The following is a 15,814-nucleotide window of genomic DNA, read 5'->3' on the forward strand; positions in this document are numbered from 1 at the left end:
CCCAGGGACTTTTATAGTAATTTGGCAGCTGAGCTCTGCAACATAAGTAGGTTTCTCAAAAGACTAATCATTTCTCCCTGCTAATAATTCTTAATTTTCTTTTCAGAGGAAATAAGATTTATAGTGAAAATCATTCTTTATTAAATGACATATGTAATAAGCTGGAGCACAGAAAATGAGATTGATCCAAAACTTTTCTTTATTTTTTCTTCTTGCAAACTGCTTGTTAACATTCAGCTCTCTGCAAATAGTAAGGATATGTATAAGGTCTTCACTATTCCTCATTTGTTACCAGTCTGCCCAGGGTTGAGGCAAAGGAATAACTCTTCCTCATTTCTGCCTTCTGTTTCTTTTTGCTGAGAGGATTATAGTGTGTCCTCCAAAAGGAAATGGAGTTTCTGGGCTGTTAAAGCCATTTGGAAAAAAAATAATTAAAAAGACACAGTGAAAGGGAAAACTATGCTCTCAGGGATAGCCTCAAGAACCATCATAAGCACTGAAGTCTGATGTTGGTATGTGGGAAACACCACTTAGGACTTAATGGAAACTTCTGGAGAGTTTCTCAGTTGTAGCTGTTGCAGTTAGGACATAAGAAGGAGAAAGGGGCTTGGCAAGGTCAGACCAGGGTCCCCTCTAGCTCTGCCATCTGCCTTACTGCAGGTGAGCCTGTCATAGCGCGTGAGCCCACCTTGTGCGGGGTATTCCCTTCTACTCCCAGCACCCACAAAGGCTGGATTAGGGATTCTGGAAGCTATTTTCTTGCCCTATTGCTTTTACTGCCTGCTTATGGGTTTGTTGTCCAAGTTTGTCCAAACCCTTTTGGAGCTTGCTGATGTTGCCTGCCTCCTTCCTAGGGCAGCAAGTTCCAGAAGTTCACTTTCTATTGTCCCCTTCAGACTGGCCTACTCATTTGCTAAGTGACTTCTTCTTCTAGGATTTTAGGGTTTGTTGACTAACAGTTCTTGCATTCATCTCATCCACCACCTTGATGTTTTTGTGGATCCCCATCACATCCTCTCTCAGCTTTTTTGTTGTCTGACACCACGAACACACCAGTTCTGCACGCAACAGTGCTGTTTGCACGCTGTTGAGGCCTGCTTGGATGGAATGGTATTGCTGGAGCTGTGCCTGATCACTGGCAGCTTTGTGAAGGCATCATTTGCAAAGCAGCTTGTGTTCCTCTGCCCCCTTGCAGTCAGATAAATGTAGGAGTGTCACAAAGTCTGTGCTGTCCTTCTGCCCCTCTTAGCATATCTATAGGCTTCTGCATTGTCATCTTTCCTGGAGCAGCTCTTTTCCCTCTAAACCAGCAGTCTGGGCTAAGATCCTACATTTCAATAGGACTGACTTTAAAGCAGCACATGGCTGATGTCATCAGCAGGCCAGTGAGCAGCTGCAGCAGTGCTCAGTGATAGCCATCTAGAACAAAAGCTCTACCAGGAAAAAACAGTTGTTTTGGATGAGCAGCAGAGCCCCACTGCTTTTGCTCCTCTTGCAGTAACAGTACCCCCTCAGCTCTCCCCTTCCTCACCCCCCTATAGGATGCCCACACTATGTAGGAGGCAACACCACTGGGACCGGTCCAGAGGGACCAGGGTCCTGCCAGTGGGTCTGTAGGTGGATGCTGACAGGCTGGCCAGATGCTGCCAGGCAGCACAGGTTCAGGCTGCATGCTGTCCATGGAGATGCAAATCTGATTTTCCCTCTACCTGGCTGCGGCTTTTCCAGAAACACTTTGTGTTCTTGAGACTCCCACTCTTCACTCCTTTTGAGCAAGTTCAGTAGGTACTGGAGAGGCAATGGGAGACAGGACGATAGCTAGGCCAACAAACTGCAGCTGCAAAATTGAATTTCCTTTGGAAATGAAGGTATTAACAGTAAACAGTCAGCAATCTGAGCTAGCGAGGTGTTTCTTGTCCACAAAAGACTGCAGCGAGAGCCATCTCCCATCTGTCACTCTCCAGACCATGTCTGAGTGCCTTCCTGCAGGTGTCCTTACAGCAATTTCCGCAGTCTTTGTCAGACCTCTTGAATGAGAGCAGTGTAGTGTGTGCTTTTCAGGGATCACTCCTTCTAATGAAATATCCTGGAAAGCCTTGTAAGCGCTGCACGGGAAATTGTAGCATGCTGTGTCAAAAATGATGCCCTGGGTATGCCTTTCCCCAGGGGCTCTCACTTTGTACCACGCGCAGGGCACTGCCTCATAGATTCACACCAGCTTTCATCTTCGGCTACATGTAAGCGGTGTGGCTACGGATGTGAATTTATGGTCCTGAATGTCGGGCAGAGCAGCATCACTGAGATGTCTTGCAGTGAAACACCTAGGACTGGGTGCTCACACCCAGGCATTTGCCACAAGCAATTTGGGGGGTCTGACAGATTTTGGGGGACAGGAATGCGAGCTGCTAGCATGTTGGGAAGCACCGGGGGCATTCAGCTTATCTGCTGTGCCACCCAGTGATCTCCTTAGTAAATGGACAGTATTGATGTTTGCTCTCCAAAATACCTCTGAATATACAGGTGAAGAAAAAAAAGAACCCAACTGCTAAGTAGGCAATTAAAAAAATCTGTTCAATATATATTGTGTTTTGTGAAAGGCTTACTCTGTCAAGACTTGGTAGAGGACAGCAGGCCACAAGGATAAGGATAGGGCTTTATGTTCATAACTTGTTTAACTTCACTAATTAAGACAGGAAATATACATTATGGTTTTACAGACATATGAAAGGGGCAGCTTAGGAATTAAAGTTCTGGCTTTAATAAAGATTCAAGGGATTATGGCTGCTAAAGGCCTTGTTCTTATTCACGAGACCAAGAGAACAGTATGGTGCAATGCTCTAGTGTCCACTTAACCAAAAAACTAGGCTAGAAGTAGAGTGATTTTCTAGACATAGATTGTTGCAGCCTCCATTACATGATTCATCTCAAAAGCTGTTTAAGTCTCTAAGCTATGCAGTAGGAGTGACAAGAAAGCTTCTTTCTTGTTGCAGCTTCAAATTCCCTCCCTCTGCCCTCCTGCTTCCTCACTCCTCCCTGAAACGGCTCACACTCAGCAACACTTAAGACCCATATGGATCCTCAGTACATTTTGAATTGCTGGATCCTTTTGTGAGGTGCAGTGTTCTACTCCATCCTCACATTTTCTAGCTGTGTCAGCCTGCATCAAAGACCAGGAGCTCCTCAGGGGCAAAAGCTAAGACCTACATTGTTAGATGTTACTTAACACAGGTAGTGAGTGCTAGTAAGAGATCCTGACTCTAACAGGCTGTAAAATCTGAGAATAGCTGTGCTGACCAAAGGTCGAGCTGCCTCTAAATCCTGTTTCCAACCATGGCTGCATGTACCTACTGTCAGGCCAGGCCAGGCACGTAGCAATCCCTAATGTGTTCTTTAGTGTCCAGCAGTTTGTGGTTCAGACAGTCCTAAACCTTAAGCAGTATCTTTGTACTTCACAGCTTTTAATGGATTTTTCTTCTATTAATTTGTCTCACTGTGTTTTCAACCAATTTAAACTTTTAGCATCCACAACACCACAAAGCAGTAAGCGTAATAGTATAATTATACAACGTGTGAAGAAGAATTTTATTTTCCTTATTCTGAATCAGCATCCCACTAAGTTCATTTGGTGCCTTTCTTTTTATGCTAGAGAACAGTGTACAGTCACTGCCTAGTCACAATCTGAGAGTTACTCATGATTTTATACAAACTGCTGCATTAATCTCAGTCAACTCTTTTGGACATGGAAGACTCCTAACTTACTTTGTTGCTCTTCATATAAAAGCTGGTCTGTAACTTCGATCATCTTTGTTGTCCTTCTCTAACCTGTGGCAGATGTTCCATCTGAGGTGATCAGCTGAGCATGGTATGGGTTGTATGGATTGATTTTTTTAAGATATGTTAATTCATATCATTCAGCTGCTGAACTGAAAATGCTATCTTTCTGACACAACACCACTATAAAAATTCAGATAATATACTCTTTCAAGATAGAAAACAAATCTTCTAGCAATCTAATTACTCGCAACATCAGTTCATTTAAAAGCTCTTCATTTCAAAACATAAGGAAAATATCTATGAGGTACTCTTTCACATAATTTTCTGACAGAAATGTAGTGTTTAGTGCACAAGACTATTTTATTAGGGAATTAATTTAGCAGTAAATATTCAGCTTAATTATTGCAAATAATTCATGGTTGTGCTGCTACACTGACACCTGAGATAGTAGAGATAGTACTTGGTTCATGAGAAAATTTTCTTTTAGTGAGATTTTAAATTGTCAGAACACAAAAAATGTAACTTCAATATTGAAGAGTTATACTCTTCTCTGTTTTACCAGAAAACAGGTAACCAAAGCAAGTCTTTTAAAAGTAGCTCAATGGTGGGTCCTTCAGGGCTCAGATTTCTATGGGTACTCCACACTTAAGTTCGCTTGAAGTGAGATTGTTTCTTTCAGGTAAGATGAAGGTAATGCTACTTGCACAGAAAGACCATGAAGAGTACTTTACTGAAGCTTGTGCCGTTACGGAAATTACAACAGTTCTTAAAAATAGCCCTGAGGTTCATACTATTATTTTAGCACATTGAGCAGCTGTGTCTTGAGTCAATTTAATCAGCAAATTGTATGTCCTTTGGCTTGATCATGACCCAAACTCTTTTAATTAATTAGCCCAATTCTGCTCTTCAAAGCAGCGGTAATGAGGCACATCTTGGCTGAAATAACTGTTATTACCTGATGGGTCCCATTAGAAAAACTCCTGATTTCAGGTAGGACAGCCAAACCAAGGACTTCTTTTTTTTGCACACTTTGAAGCTGAGTGTGCCACTGCAAGCGTGCCCCATCGGGGGACAGCCACTCTCACCCTATTAGGTCGAGTTAGATATATGCTACTTACAGCTTGTGGTCACACTGCCTTTCCCCCTTCCTTACATTTCTCAGTCTCCCAAAACAGCAATGAGAGGGAAATAGAAACGTCACATCTGCTGTGTTTTCTGGCCCTCATTAGGGATAGTAATACCTATTTTGTAAAATCAAACAATATTTTATTTTTTAAGGTAAGATTTAACATTTTTGCCTATGTTCATATTAGCAAGTAGGTCAGGGCAATAGCAGCGAACCCATGAATTCAGATATTGGTGCAGAGGCCCTGGCATCCACTCCATCATCAGTCTGATGGACTTATTCTGGCCTACTCCCAAAGTCCCTGGTCCAAACCCCCCATCCCACACTTGGGTTGGAGCTGGGACCAGCCTTTGATTCAGACTCTCATGTTCCCATTAGGGACTGGATCTCAGCTGATGCCTGCCTGGAGCAGAGGCACCAGTCTAGTTTGCGTTGGACCAAAACCACTTTGAAGACTGAACACGCACCGTAAATGGCAACAATCAGCAGATTTGACCCACAGTGGCTCTGCTGCTCTAGGCCACAAAGTGAACATAGACTTGGCCTTCCTCTCCCTGCAGGTGCCTTCTCCATAGCAGATGCTTTTTGCTTCTACCCTCACCAGTCTGTAATCCCACATTTGCCCAGACACATCTCTGACATGGTTCCCATGGGAGGGTTGGGGTTGGGGGTATCATTTCTGCAAACAAACCATCTCAGCGTTCCTCTAGACTGGTTAAAAAAGGGCTGAAAACACAACACAACCCCAAATTATAACAAAGTGGAAAATGACAGGAATGATTCGTTTAACACCCAGCAATGAAAGCAGTGACTCAGCTGAGAGGGAACAATGAGAGTCTGTCTGCACTTCTCCAGTATTAGAACAAACTAGTATTTGCTCGCTTAACTATGGCAGTACTGCCATTTCCCAACCCCGCATTCAATCAATTTTTTTTTGCTTAATTCTCAGCTGGGGCACTCTTCCCACCCCCTCCTTTCAATAGCCTCCAAGTTAGCTAATAAAAAAAAGCCACCTACACTGAGCTGTTTATTGTCGCCTGCTCCCTGTAGCAGCAGGATGGCAGTGAGCAGTGGACGAGTGATTCAGTGTTAATTAGACCTTTCCCATGCAGCAGGTTTCCTGAGTGCTGTGGTTATGAGTGACACTCTCAAATAAAAGCCCAGGCTGGGGCTGCAGCTACAAAATACTCAAAAAATAGCAAGCCTGTAACCCTGCCTTTTTGCTTTTCTCTTCCAAGAGCATCCTCATGCTGGGACAGTCTTTCAAGATAGCAGTACTCTCTAATAGAGCTCCCCCACGTCAGGGAGCCCTGTTCTGGGCTGTGAATGTACTCTTCTCCTTCCCTGACCCCTCCATAAAGGTTCCTGGTTTCCACCTTTTCTTCCTTTCTTCCTAGCAGTTGTTCCAGAATAAGGATAAGTAAGGTGCACTGTTCCTGCATCTGTCTTCACATGCTGGACTAAACGGACTGTTGTTAGCACATGTGGATAGGACACTGTGAGCACATTGCAAAACAATCATCTCTTCCTATTCATTAAGCTTGAGGAAAAACAAGGTTAAACCTTTTCTTAAGGAGCCTGAGATATACCCATAAAAGCTGACAGCCCAAATTCTGGCTTACGCAAGGAAACAAGTTTCTCTAGCTGGCTGTTTTCACAAGATGAGCAAGATTTGTTTTCTCATCCAGCTAATATCACTCGTAGGTCACTGTGTCAAACCTTCAGAGAATCCAAAACTGACTTTGCTGCCGGTGGCAGCTTGTGATGCAACTGGATGGTAGCAAGAAGATTGGGACTGGTTCAGATTATGTTTTTTGCTCTGTGCAATGATCCTTGTTGTACTGACACTGCATCAAGAAAAAGCACCCTCCACAATTCTTCGGTGACATTTCCCATGCTGCCATTGCTGGTTTTATTCACCTTCTCTTCTGCATGAGAACTCCAAAGGACTTTTCTTACCATGAAAAGAGTGGTAGGTGATGGTTTTGCCAATTCAATGATTAGTACAGGTGAAATCCTTAATCCTATCTTTCAGGATTTAGTAAAGCCTTTTATTCATGTTTAATGTTTTTTTGAGGTCCACAGATTCAATTCTCACCATCACTATATTGATCATGAAATTAGAGGTAAAATTTATGTCTTGTTGCATTGTCATATGTTAGGGCCTGATTATTAGATCTCCAATGCTCTAAAAAGAACCAGTGGCTCAAAGGGCCATTATTGCTATCTTCCAGAACTTTGTTTTTGTAGACCCTTTGTGCTAGCCTCTTTTCTCAAGGGATACCTGACAAAAGAAGGATCATTAAGGTGAGGTATATGGACCTGGAAGTCACTAGCTACTTGCCTAGACAACATATCCTAGACCTTTAGATCTCCTGAAACAGCAGGTAAAGACTATTCCTTTCCAGATACACTGATTTAGTTTGTCGAGTAGCTTTAACAACTCTGCCTGGAACATGTAAAGCATAAAAGTGTGAACAGTGTGTCTCCTCTGGGTTTCGCTTAACTCCTTGATGAACGAAATCTGAATGTAATGGATATGTTGAGAAGAACCTGACTGAAGGACCTGGGAACAGGGACTGCTCTCCTAAAATGAATGAAGCCAGATGGTAATGACAAAGAGCAGGGGTCTCCCAGCCTCTTCACAGCCCTCTGCTCAGGCCAGACTTATGGCCTTTGTGAGTTAAATATGTCCACGTCTTCCCTCCCTACCACAATTTCGGAAGCACAGCAGAGAGCTGCCTATAGGTTTTATCATTTTTAGGTTGCTTTGACCTTCTCTGTCAGTGATCAGAGTCCTCCACAAGTGTAATAGGAGAGGGGATGAATGATAGTGTGGTGGGTTGACCTTGGCTTGCCACTAGGTGCCCACCAAACCACTCTATCACTGCTCCTCCTCAGCAGGACAGAGGGGAGAAAATCAGATGGAAAACTTGTGGGTCAAGATAAAGGCAGTTTAATGAAAAAAGACAAAGACTACATGCAGAAGCAAAGCAAGAAAAAACACCTTATGCTTTACCTCCCACAGCAGGTGGTGCTTCCTGGGAAGCAGGGGCTCAGCACAAATAGTGGTTGGTTCAGAAGACAAACACCTTAATAACGAATGCCCTCCTCCATTCTCTTAGCTGTTATTGCTAACCATGACATCATATGGTCTGGACTATCCCTTTGGTTGGGCAGCTGTCCCAGCTGTGTGCCATCCCAGCCTCTTGCTCAACCTCCAGCCTACTGGCCCATGGGCACAAGGCGGGTTGGAGAGGCAGCCTTGTTGCTGTGGGAGCACTGCTCAGCAGTAGCCGAAACACTAGTGTGTTACCATCACCGCTCTAGCTACCACTACGAAGCACAGCACAGTATGGGCTGCTAGGAGGAAAGCTAAGTCCATCCCAGCCAGGCTCGGTACAGACAGCAAAGCAGTAAGCTTGCCTCTTGTCTGTCCACCAGTCATGGGAAATGAGTGGCTTGGTTAAACCCCGAGTCCCCGACAGCTGCCCCTGCCTGCCCACCATAGCGGAGACACCTGGGACCAGCTTCACCCAAGGGGTCTCCAGATCCGTGGGCCCCAGACCTTTTGAGCTGGTTGGCTCAAAATCGTTCAGGGTTCTGCATGCTGCTTTGTTCCCTGTCCTCTGGAAGGGAACGGGAGGGATCTGGTTACTGAAGCCATCCCTAACACCTGGCACGAGGCTGCGTGCTCCCAGACCTGGCCTTGCTGATGGAGCTGGTGCCCATGGTGCCACATGGCAGGAGAGTGAGCAGGAAATGCAAATGACAGGTATGTCCCCTTACACTCCCCTGTTTTGCAGGTGACACACCAAATCTATCTTCCATTCAGCAATGAGCTTTGAAATGAACCCAGCTGAGCCTTGATTGTCTGAAACTACTGCACTTCTTTTGCAAGTCATTCCCTTCTAGTCATCATAGAAAGATTACTTTAAACGATACTGTTTCCACAAGTTTGAATATATGTATTTTTAAAAGGCACAAGAAAGACCTCTATTATGGTTCCCAGACTGCATCATGATTTCACTTTATTGCTGTTTAACTTTCAAATAAGTCTTCCTGGAAGAGAGAACAGTCTTGGTGTTGCAGAAGCAGATCCTGGCTGAATGCATCATAATCAGAAATGCTTTTTCATGTAAGCAGAATATATATCATCTCAATGGATCTCTGGTTTCAACTTGAAAAGAAAAATAGATAGTCTGATCCCAAGCTGTGTTCAAAGGAGGATGTGCGAGCAGGCTGTGGCAAAGACATTAAAGAGAAACACTATCATTCTGAGATTTGTCAGCTCATCTTTCACTTATGCACAGCGTCATTTATCACCCAGTTTTCATAAGAAGCTGCTATGTATTAATCTGTCCTCATGCAATATTTCATGTTGTCTATCACCTAGTAAAAACTGAAAATAAACCTTGATTTAAAAAAGATATTAAAATTGTGTAAGATCTTTCAAGAGGGAAAAAAAGCAATAATTGGATAAATGCGATCTGGAAATTAAGCATAGATACTAATGGACACAAGTCCTCAGCTTTTATTTTAATAAATATAAAATACAAAAGAATAGTTAAATAAAAAACCAAATGTATTTCTAAGGAACACTAAGAACCAAGGTTACTCCATAGTATGGTGTTGAGATTACTTTGGTCATGGTGAACACCTGCGCACATAAAGAATGTTCTGGAAGAATTTAGGAGATAGTGGTTCTGGATGAGGCTCCTCAGAAGAGGTCACTGAAATGAGCTGCCTCCTAGGCAGGAGCAAAGCAGCACAGGGAGCAGAACTGCATATTAAACATTCACACCCGAAAACTGCTGGCACTTTTTATTCTCCTGTTTCACTCATATAATCCTGACTCTGCTGTCCTGTTCCTGGTTCATTCTGTCTCTTCTTGTTTGCTTTTCCCCCATTTGTGTGCCTCATGCCGTCCCTATGGCCTCTCTTCCTTCTCTTTGAAAAAGAGCTATTCCCATTCTCTTCTTCTTTGCCTGTTCTCGCTCCCATTCTCCTTGATATCTTCCTGGTCACTCCTTTTTTAAAGAGGGTTCACAAAGAGCACTAAATATTAAGGACATCAAGTCATGAACTAGCTTGTTCTTTTTTTAAAATCCTGGGGGAGCCAAGAATAAAGCCAGAGGACATTCCAAAAAGCCATAAGGCAGGGCTGGGCAGCTAGCTGTCACAAGCAGTGATGAGCAATGTCTGCATCTGGGCACACATAAGGATCTATCAGTTATTAAGGGCATTTTGTGGTGACATACTCTGGAAGGCTCATAAAATACCTAAAAAAGTCCCAGATGAACTGCCAGAATAATAACATCAATGACGGTCAGTTAAACCTCGTTTTAGTTAAAGCGTATTCTTAGAGAGGAGGAAAATCCCAGTTAGGGCATGACAGAAATACATGTATTTTCACAGTGACAGGAAGGCATCTGCACCACCTTCAGACTACAGAAATGTCAAACGTCACCCCAGGAAGCTGCAGTAGAGTCTGGGCCAAGGAGTGCACCTGGGCTAAGGTGTGAGCTGCATAATTTACTTCATACTATACTTAATTTCTTGTAGTGACACAGTGACAGTGAACCTGCGCAGCAGGTGGGCTGCTGCCAGTGGCACAGAGCCAAGACTGGGGGAGGCCAGGGGAACAGCCCGTGCTGACTGCATACCCAGTGCCATTGGAAACGGTGCTGGGGAATGTGCCAGAAATACTATCACCAGATAGGGTTTGAAAGGCTCAGACCGGTTATTGTCTGCACCTGGGGCTAAAATGCCTACATTCCTTTTCATTGTAACATTTGCCTGAAATTATCTCTCTATAGATATCTGTATAAGCATCGGGTGATAATGTGTTCAGGAAATAAGGTATTTACTCACTTGTCAAGACACCCGTTCAGCCCCAGGGACAGGGAGCCCTGGGGGAGGACAGCTATGTGGGTTGCTATAATTTCTTTTACTGATCTGTTTCAGAGTGTATCTACATTACTCTTTTAGTTTGAAACGCATGCACTTTTGAAACAGAACTCCTAATCATCCCTAATTCATCTTTGGTTTGCGTTGTGGGGCACACCTTGGAGCACATGGACTAAATTAATTTGCAATGAAATTCAATCAAAGGTTGTCATCCAAGAAGTATATCTAATATGCCTAAGTACTAGCAGCTATTTGGGGCCCAGAGTAACTACTCGTAAGTAAAACCACTAGAAATCGTGTAGTGCAGATGTCTGGTCCTCACTAGCACCAGCTGTTTCACTCCACAGACCTGAAGATCTGACTGCTCTGCGCTGCTTGCTAGCGTGGACATAGCCTCAGTCACCCACTGAAATACCACAGGGGAAGTAATATCTGCTATTTTACACTCTGCATAGGAGGCCAGTCACAGAAGTCTTGCTTTAAGAACACAAAACCATAAAGGTAAAACCTGTTTGTAACCAATGAAACGTGACAGCTAAACTACTTCAAGGGCAAAAGTACAGGAATTGCTCTTCTGCCATTTGAATCTCAGGCTGCCTCTGTAATCATAAGTAACATGTTCCTGGGATGTTCTTCTGGCATTAAAAAAAAATAAAAATTCCCACTTTCAGACAAGGTGGCCACATTACAACTGCTTTTTGGGAACGGCTTGTCCTAACCTGCAGACTGTGCCTGGGAATTGTTTGGGGAGTGCTAGGTGGCTCAGGGCAAAAGCGCAACAGAAACTGCTCTTACCATTTATAAATGATCTGGGTGTTGATAGTTACATTACTAGCTATTACTTTAATTTAGGTTTTATATATATATGTATGTATGTATTTGCTTTACTAGAATAAACATAGCCCAAAAGCTCCAGAAGTCTAGATGGACCTAAATTTGTAGAGAACAAGAAGTGCAAGATTTGGGCATGCAATAATTTCAGTTTATGGTTTTTATCGTAAATTGACTGTGTGAGACAAGGTGTTCCTCTCAGATGCCGAACTCTCAGCCACCAGTTCCTGTGTCAGAATCTCAGGTTTCAGCACCTAAAAAATAGGTTCCAAGTTTCATAGCTGCTGGAAAAGATCTGTAAAGATTGAGTGTATCTGAAGGATACTAGAGAGCAGGAAAGAAAGAAAATGAAATTGTTTTTAAAAATCTCCTGATCTGGGGGAAATCAGCTCACCACTTGAAAGTATTTGATGTTAGCAGTGCTCCTATTTGGAATCAACTGTGACTGAATGAGTGGGGAAAAAAAACACTCCATATTAATAATTTGGTATTTTGAGGTTGTTTATTCTAAACTAGAATTTCAAATATTCCTGAATGTCCTGTGATGTGAAGGGATGGTCATTACGTCAGATGTGGAAGACTCGGCAAGGCTGAGCTGGGTCCGTCTTCAGGAATGGCAAAAGCAAAGACGCATGCCCAGTAACACTGGTGTCAGTTCTCACGATTGCTTTGTTCCCCTTATGAATCATCCTTCCAGCTGCAGTCGGAAAAGCCAGAATGTTTATTTAACCCTCTGCCATAACCACTTTTTATATTTTGTCCTATTAATCTGAGGTTGAGTAGTTCAGAGTTGAATTAAGGGTATCATTACAAGATAGCATAAAACACTCTTGTGATTTATTCCTTGACAATGGACTTCCTCACCTAGGAAAGAGCATCATTTCAGGGACCCTGGTATAAATCTGACACAGCTTCCCATTAGATTTGAGGGACTGTTCTTGCAGCACCTTTCCAATGCAGTGAACTAGACTCCAGAGCAGAATGGCATGATTTGCTGCCCACAGAAATCTTGCCATCAGTAAGACGCTGAAAGCTGGATTCATCTTTTCTATTGCAGCTGATCAAGGCGCAATTAAGGATTTCTTACAAGTCGCAAGCTGCCACCTGGCTGTGATTTAGCTCTCTGGGAAGGAGGCCAGTCTCCCGCAAGGAAAGCACCCATCAGCCCTGTAACACTCACCAAAGAACTACAATCTGAAAACTGATCCCTTTGGCAACTGTCCCTTTTGTGAACGTAACATAGATGGCCTTCATTCAGACAAATATTTACAGTTTTAAATGCGAAATATTAAGGCAACAGTTGGAAATTTGCTACTGCCTAATGTTATGTGTTGCATATACAGTTGTGAATTTGTTGCCTGTTTTGTTCAGTGAATTAGCCACTAACTAAGGGTACTAGATCAGAAAAGACCTCCTTCCCCTGACTGATAGCCCTACTTCAATTTGTCCAAAGGCTTTGTTGAAAAGGGGAGAGAATAAAGGATAAAAAGCAGAACTGCAAACAGGCTCTGAAATTTATAAAATGTGACATTTTATTATAAGTAATAAAGTCAACCTACAAAGCAAAGATAAATGTTAAACGATATAGTTGTGCATTTTGTTATCTAGGCAAATATTTTTAACCATGTCAGTTTTGGTTGGGTCTATGCATGTTCTGGCTGACCACCTCCCTGAGACAGAGAAGATCTTTCTTCTGCTCATAAGCACCACTTTTCATGTGGGTTATCATGCAGTCACACTTTCGGCCATGTCCTTTAATGTATTTAGTTACATCTCTCTCGATTCATCAGAGGTCATGCTGATCGCTGATCGCTGCATTATATTGCTGTTAAACTATCTGCATTGATTGCCATGATTTTTTTTCTCCCAATTCTGCATTTTAATCAGCATTCCACGCATGTAACATCATTCTTTCAGCTCATATAAAAAAAAATTCCCAAGTTATATTTGCTTTTCATAATCTGTCAATCTTAGACCCAAAATTTCCATTTAAACCTTACCAATATTGAAGTGATGTATGACTCTGTGGGTGTGTGAGTGTATATATACATATATAAAACCCCAAACAACATTTCTAAATTCATAACTTGGATTCACAGTTTGAATTTATTTCCTAGCCTAATTCCCTATGTCAAAGTAGATGTATTTTCTAGGCTTTATCAGTAGTAAGGCTAAAGTCTAAATGTTTTTCTTTGCACCTGCCTTGCTTCACTGCTACACTTTAAATTATATTAAGTATTAAATTATTAATATAATCATTATTAATATTAAAACATTTATATTGATATTAAAATGGCGAACATAGGAAGTGAGAGAATATTAAATAGTGCAGGTTAACTTTTAATGCTAATTAAATTTATTGTGTAATTAAAATTCTTGCATTTTACTAAGTCAGGAACTTAATTATTCTATTAAACTCATGTACTGAAGTGTAATATTGCTGCAATGTTGGATAGAACAGACAGTTCTTTTAATACCTCAGTTTAACTTCACATAGACATCAAAGTTGTCACAAGGAGAAGGAAGGGTTAGATTCACCCAACGCCAGCATCCATCTGCCCTGAAGAACACCAGAGCTCAGTCAGCATGCAGGGGTGCCCAAAGGACTTGGAAGGCCTTGTCTGCTTGAGCTGATCACCCCACGGAGGATGCTGATGGCAGTTGCATACTGGATGCACATCTGGAGAAGCTGGGAAGTGAGTTTGTTATTTTTCCTTCAGATTGAAACACGGTATTTGATTTTGTCACTTTAGTATACTTTAGCCCTTCAGTCTCATTTCCTATCTCCCTCCAAGTACAACTCTCAGTTTGCTTATTATTTTCCTTTTTCCTTCCCTGTGACATAATTGTCTCCTAAACAATGTAGCAAATTTTATTATCAGCCTGTGATATCCCATATGTATACGTTATATTCCAGTATCCTCCTTTCATAGTCTTTGGAGTAAGGAACAGTTTTTATGACTCCGTTAGTATAGACCCTGCACTGAGAGGTATTGCATGTGACCATGTACCAGGTGCGTTCCAGGAGCCTGCCAAGGCTGCCTGGTGGGGGCTATGCAATGGACTTCCTTGCCCATACCAGAGTCGCAGTCTGTATTCATATATCTTGGAAAGCCTAAAATTTATTTTCTGGTCATTTGATCACTTGATTGATGCATTCAGTCCTACTCCACCAGGCTCCTTCTAGGCCTTTTCATCCTATAAAACCTTTTTGCATCCTTTACAGTAGAAATCACACTTGTGCCCATTTTTTTCTCAGAGTCCTTGTGTTAATTTACAAAATACATTTTGGGTTGTCTCTAAGGTTATTTATTTTATGAGCTGAAGAGCTGTTGCTAACACCGTCACTTCCTTGACTCAAGTGCTTTTAAAATTTTAGTACTTCCCATTTCTTTGCTGTCCACATTTCTATCCATTGAAGTTTTACCCCAAGGATCTTCTTACTTGCTGAAAGCACATGCAGATGTTTCCCAGCCTCATCTTAAGTTTGCCTTTGCTTTCACCTTTTATGGTCTGCAGCCCACAGAAGATACTCAGGACTCAGAGTCCTCTTCCTATAAATGTCTCACAGGTTAAAAAACTTACCCACTTCTTCATAACACATTAACGCTAACAATGCCCCGTTAAGCCTCTGTCTTCCATGCTGACTGGAGGTACTCACAGAGTACTAGTGCATCTCTAGATGGAGTTGTAACTCTTAAATGTGTTCTTGGTTTTAAGAACACAAATTGCCCCATCCACTTCAAGAGAACATTGATTCAGCTATAGTAGCACTTCACTGTTTTTATATATGGATGGGAGATTCTTTGCAATGACTGTATGCTGTCATTGAGCACCTCTGAATTGACACTGTGAAGGTTTTTCATTCCAATTAATGTTTCTATTGTGCTCCTACTGCTGTCTTAAATGGTTCAGAAAATACGTTTTTCAAATTAGAAGTAGGTTTATTTACTAGAAATAGGTTTGATTTACTAGGAATGGGTTTAGAATAGGTTTATTGGGACTTACATGATTCACGCCACCAAAATGAATACCCTCTTAAATTATCTTTCAAGCATGGCATCATTTTTAATGTATCACTTTTAATCATGAACAGACAAGTGCAATTATTATTCACTTCCTGATTTTCTCCCCATTATCATAACTACTTAGCCTGCATTAAGCCACTCCAAA

Source organism: Falco peregrinus, chromosome 4, assembly GCF_023634155.1.
Source record: "Falco peregrinus isolate bFalPer1 chromosome 4, bFalPer1.pri, whole genome shotgun sequence".
In the NCBI taxonomy this organism is placed as follows: Eukaryota; Metazoa; Chordata; class Aves; order Falconiformes; family Falconidae; genus Falco; species Falco peregrinus.